We start from the raw sequence: 6,032 nt of genomic DNA, 5'->3' as shown, positions 1-6,032 counted from the left end.
TTGGAAAGGATTGCACTACAATTGGCGGTCAAACTCACCGTTTCACACTCCCTTCTCCCACTCAATAGATCTTTCAAAAACTTAGAGTAATGGGGCATTTGTTTCATGGCATCTACAAAAGGAAGGGAAACATGCAAATTCCTAATCACATCCAAAAACTTCCCAAATTGAGCGTCAAGCTTAGCTCTCACAAATCTTTGGGGAAAAGGTAGTATCTCCTCTCTAGATTGGAGATTTAGGGGCAAGGGGGTGGTTTCTTTCTCCTTTTGCACCTCAACATCCTTCTCCTTCTCAACATTAGAAGGCTCTTTGGTTCTCTCATCCCCTCTCTCTAACTCTACTTCATTTTGAGGTTCCTCCTCAACTAAGGGGTCACTCCCTACTACCTTTCCACTCCTTTTTGTCACGGCATACAAAGGTTTTGGGTTGACTCCTTGACTAGGGATAGAGGAAGAAGAAGAAGAAGAGGAATTAGAAGCAAGTTGAGCAATTTGGGTTTCAAGCATTTTCATATGAGCATTGGCTCGCTTTTTATCCTCTTCATTTCTCTTCTTTTCCTCCTCATGCATTTTCATGATGGCATCTAGCTTAGCCATCACGGGATCATTAGGAGGGGCCTCAATTTGAAGAGGTTGTTGAGGTGGAGGAAGTTGGGATTGATGGAAACCCGGAGGCCTACTGGTTTGGGCATAGTTAGAAACATTTTGGCCCCTATTGCCTCCGGTGCCTTGGTTGGGAACATTGCTTTGTCGATTGTTTCCCATGTTACCTTGATCACCAAAATTTTGATTTTGATGGTCATGGTATCGGGAGTTGGGTTGTTGGTTTTGATAACCATACCCCCTTCGGTTAGAGTAGCCTCTTCCATTGAAATTGGAAGGGCCTCCCCCACCATGGTATTGGTTACCATAACCACCACCACTTTGGTTCCAACCACGGTTTCCACCTTGATTCCAATTCCCCATTTGATTGGAGTTTGGCCTCAAGTTCCCTACATTTTCCATTCTAGGAGAAAAATTCATAACATTGACATCTTCTACATTATCATCATGTTCATAGGGAGGGGGTTGAACTTCACAAGCATACACACAATGGGAGGTATCATGATCATAGGTTTCACAATTTGAGCAAAACATGCATCCTTGAGGCATTTTATTATAAGAAGAGGGGGAAGAAGTAGTCATACCATTGCCTCCCTTGGTTGAAGGGGAGGTATTACCATGAGGGTTGGACCTTTCTTTCATCATTTCGTCCATTTGCTTGGCCATCTTGGATATTTGGGAAGAAAGGTTGTTGATTGCGTTGGCTTGCTCCAATGCATAGACACCCTTACTAGAAGTGGCCTCCCTTTCTCCTTCATACCAATCATCATAATGCTTTGCGGCCTCCTCTATGATGCATTCCACTTCATCCTCTCCTTTGTTCATGATTGGACCGCCGGCGGCGGCATCTAGGCTTGTTCTCTCTTGAGGTGAGAGACCTCCATAGAAAGTGTGGATGAGTTGATACTTGGGTATCCCATGATGTGGGCATTGACGTTGAAGCTCTTTGTACCGGTCCCATGCCGCAGTTAGAGTCTCACCACTCTTTTGGCGAAAACCTTGAATCAAAGACCGAGCCTCGGCGGTCTTCCTATGGTTGTAAAATCTCCTCAAGAAAGCCGTAGTTATCATATCCCAAGTTGTGAGAGAGTTAGGGGGCACCTCCTTCTCTAGCCATTCTAGACCTCTCCCAATTAAAGAAAATGGAAACATCTTAAGGCGGATGTACTCTTGAGTCACCCCATTGGCTTTGATTGTGTCACAATATTTCTCAAATTCTTTTAAATGCTCATGAGGGCTCTCAAATTTTCCACCCGAGAATTGTTTCCTCTCTATCAAAGCAATCAAATTGGGCTTGATTTCGAAATTGTTGGCTTGAGTGGTAGGAGTTAGGATCCCACTTTGTGCTCTAAAGGCTTCGGGAGCCCCAAGACGACTCAAAGGTATATTCTCTCCCATTTTAGAACCTTCTTCACTTTCGGATTTAAAGATTGAAAAGGGGTTGATTTCCGGACTTGATGGTGAATTAGGGCTATCTAAGTCTTCACTTGAGGGTGAAGATGGTGGAGTATCTTCCAATTCTCTTACTCCTTCTTTCATTGGGGTGTGAGAATTTCTACTCCTCGCTCTCGCTTCTCTTTGAAGTAAGGACAAAGATCTCTCTAGCTTCGGATAGATAGGAATCAAAGACCTTAAGCGGGTTCGTCCTCTGTTCATACAACAAAGCTAAGGAGAACGTAAGCACTGACAAGTAACAAGTAGTAGCAAATACTAACAAACAAGGAATGAGATAGTCTCAAATAAAGTAATGAAAAAGCAATGGAAGCCGTCTCCCCGGCAACGGCGCCAATTTGACAAGGGAATGAACACGTCGTCAATTGTCTATCCCTAGATCAAATACAATTTATATAACCTAAACAAACCTAATACGAGTATAAGGCAAGCATAGGGGTCGAACCACAAGGAGACATGCATAAACACTACATTCACTACTTAAGACTTAAGCTACCTCGGGACAAGAAGTGTGAATAACTAAGAGATTAAGCTAAAGATTAGGAATGATTAAAAATCAATATAACTAAACACCAAGGGAAGTGGGTAGATGTAGTTGCCATTTGATCATGCAATAACACGGAAGCAAAGCAATGGTAAACTAAGCATGCAAGAATATTGAAATAAAGCTCAATCTAACCGCCTTCCGGGGTTAATCGATTTCTCCTAACATAGCCTCTATGTTTCCACACTAGAACCATATATTAGAAGGTGCAATCAATGAACTATCGATAACAATGAACCTTAACTAAGTCAACTTCCGTTTCTTGTTAGCAAAGATTCACTTTTAATCAACCAACAATGTGCACTTGCAAGAAGATTAAAGAATATCAAACATACAAAGACTTTAATCACCATTAACTTAACCCCAACATCATAAGCATGAATCAATTAACAACTACACCATCCCCACACCCTTGGCTAGGTGACTACTCACAAATCATATTGAAGAAAATATCAATCATCAAATCAATAAGCATCAACATGATCAATAAGCAAAGAAGGAAAATCAAAATAAGCAAACAAAACTAAATACAAAAGTAAAGAAAGAGAGTAAGAGATTGCTCATTAATTGAAGATGAAGATTTACAAAGATTCAATCAAGCTCCTTCTTCAATATCCAAGTTCATCAATGGAAATCCACACTTTCTCTCTCTACTAATGGAGTTTTCTCTCTCTAGATTAGGGCTAAAATGTTTCTAAGTAATGATAGATGCTCCACTAATCTCCCTACGACCTATATATATAGGTCCTTTAAAAGATACAAAAATACGAAATAAAAAGACTGCAACTCAGCGGTGGGCGCCCGCGCACATACACTGCGCGCCCGCGCAGAAGTTGTGCGTGTGCCCTCGCAGATCTTGTGCGCCCGCGGATCTGTGGGTACGGGAAACTAGACCCATGGATGCGCGCCTTCTCCCAGCAATACTGCGCGCCCGCGCTTGAAGAGTGTGCGCCCGCACACAAGGCGCACACAACTCTCTGTTTTGGTTCTGCTTCTGCTGCCGTTTTGTGCGGGTTCTCCCAGGGCCGCGTGCCCGCACACATCAAGGTCGTGCGCCCACACACAAAGCGCGCACAAGGCGCACAAAATCTTCTGTTTGTGTTCTGTTCTTGGAGCATTCCTGCACGGGTTCTCACAGTGTTACGCGCCCGCGCACAGGGGAGTTTGGGGATGAATTGCTCTTCTTCCAATGCCTTGATTCCTACAAAACAAAAACAAAGAAAACAAGGAGAAAGGCAAACAAAGAAAAGAGGAACAAAAAGGAGAGAAAAGGGGGAAAACAAGCTACAAATGGGAGGGAAAAACCCGTAAAGAGAACACTAAATTGTGGCATAAATGCCACTCATCAGGCACCGGCACACTGTGTGCAGCGCCGTGACACGGTACTTTCTGCCGTGTCGCGGCAGTCCTAAAATCTTTCCAGTGGCTTATATTCTCTTCTCACTGTCAGCTTCTTTCGGTTTTTCTGAAAAAATGCGTGTGTTCTACGTACGTCTTAGCCCCGGGGGATTTAAGCTCTATCAACCCAAAAACGCTCATGGCAATAAGGGTTCATCTGAGTTATTAAATCTACCCAAACCATGGAGTCGAGTTCGATTTCATCACGAACTTGCGGAGCCGCCCGTTGGCATACACCCTCAAGGGAGGCTGCCTTGCTAACGCGTCTAAACTCTTAACCATGGTACCTTTTTACACCCAAAGCTTGACCAATAGTTGAACATAGATCTTGAAAACAAATCATCATAATAATATTCTCAATCTCATAAAAGCATAATATTAGCAAGATCCTTGGCATGATACTAACATGATTAATAACAAATCCTAGCATGTCACTAAACAAATATCAAAGCTTTAACCCTAACATGATAGAAGAAAATAGGAAGCAACCTAAACATGATACTAGAAAGCAATAAAAGATATCCTAACATGATACTAGGAATTATAATAATATAAACATGCTTTCTACAGAAATACAGCAATTAAAACAACTTACTTGGTTACCTTGTATCTCTTTCTAATAACAAAATACACGCGTTAGTAACTTCAATGAAAATATTAAATCAAACAATTAAATTAAATAATAGGGATTTGGGACCAAACCCTCAGAAATTATCAACCTTTCACGTCTTGGGCGAAGGCAACTTTGAACTTGGCAAGGTGTGTCTAAGTCTCGTGAATGAGGTATTTTGTAAAAGGGGAGGGTTTAGAAAGAGAGAGAAGAATAAGCTATTATCTTGAGAGAATTAATGATGATTGTTGATGATTGTAAATGGGGAAATACGACCCTATTTATATAGAAAATAGTCTGAAAACGATCGAAAAGAATTAGAATTCGAATCGGTATAAAATAGGCTCTTGTCGCGAACGATAAGACCCAGTGCGAAACGACAGGGACCACGCATGGCGACAGGCTCTGTCGTTTGGTGACAAGGCCGTCGCTTGGCGCTGGTTAAAAGAGAAAAACGCGCTTTTGTACAAAATCCTTTTCCTAATATAATTAAGTAATTAAACTCCATGTTTATCAATTTTAAATCAGATTTTATCATAATAAAACACTTGTTTTATTCGAAATCAAATCCTTTATTTTTCAAAAGATATAATTATTAATCCTAACTCTATTAGAATTTAAAAGAACCTTCTAGATTATTCTAGAAGATTAAAATCAGTCCTAATAATTTTAGGAATAATAATTAATGAGCCCTCCACTAGATCATTGGGCCATAAAACCATTTCAGGCCCAATTTAGTATTTTGGCCAAAACTTCCTCATTATTCATCGGAATTGGGCTTATAATATATCATTGGAAAGCTCTTTTCGAGCCCAATCCAACTACCCTATTATTGGACCCTTGTCATGGACCAAGCTAAATTAGACTGGCTATTTTCATAAATAGAGTAAATTTTCAAAAACAGAAATAAAGATTTTTTATAAAAACAACCGCATCACAAGACTTTTCACACTTTCACTTTGTTCGATAATCAATGACGTGAAATTTATTCATCACTGTATTTGGTTTTTGGGGAGACACATTTGGGTGCCTACAGAAGCCCTCACTTTCTCTGAGTTTAGAGAAACGCATGTTTCGAAAACAAAAGTCAAAGTAGCGATAGGGACGGAGAATGATTCAGAAGGTTCTGCGATCCTAAATCATTCTTATAACGCCAATATTTGCAAACTAGCATTAGTTAAACTGATAAGAGAGTTAAGAAACGCGTATCTTGCATCGTCGAGCACACGTCTCCGAAGTAACCGATTTTGCTGCTTGTAGACACCTAAAAATATCTCCCCGAAACCAAACCCGATGATGAACAACACCTTTCACCGCCATTATTGGTCATGTTGAGTATTTAATCCCGACAGTGCTTAAAATTCATATTCGATCAAACTCAGTTCATAAAATAGTCAACGAATCAGTTCTAATGTTTAGTCAAAGC

General features: G+C 40.7%; 1 non-coding gene across 1 annotated transcript; it reads left to right on the top strand.

The window, feature by feature from the left end:
• Nucleotides 1-1,515: 1,515 nt before the first annotated feature.
• LOC145580477 (small nucleolar RNA R71) lies at nt 1,516-1,621 on the top strand. Its single transcript, XR_014099509.1, has one exon. It is a non-coding gene; the product is annotated as a small nucleolar RNA R71 (small nucleolar RNA).
• Nucleotides 1,622-6,032: the final 4,411 nt, after the last annotated feature.

Source organism: Chenopodium album, chromosome 14 (assembly GCF_948465745.1).
Source record: "Chenopodium album chromosome 14, dcCheAlbu1.1, whole genome shotgun sequence".
In the NCBI taxonomy this organism is placed as follows: domain Eukaryota; kingdom Viridiplantae; phylum Streptophyta; class Magnoliopsida; order Caryophyllales; family Amaranthaceae; genus Chenopodium; species Chenopodium album.
The sequence above is the reverse complement of the archived record's forward strand: the minus strand, read 5'-3'. Positions and strand labels throughout refer to the sequence as shown.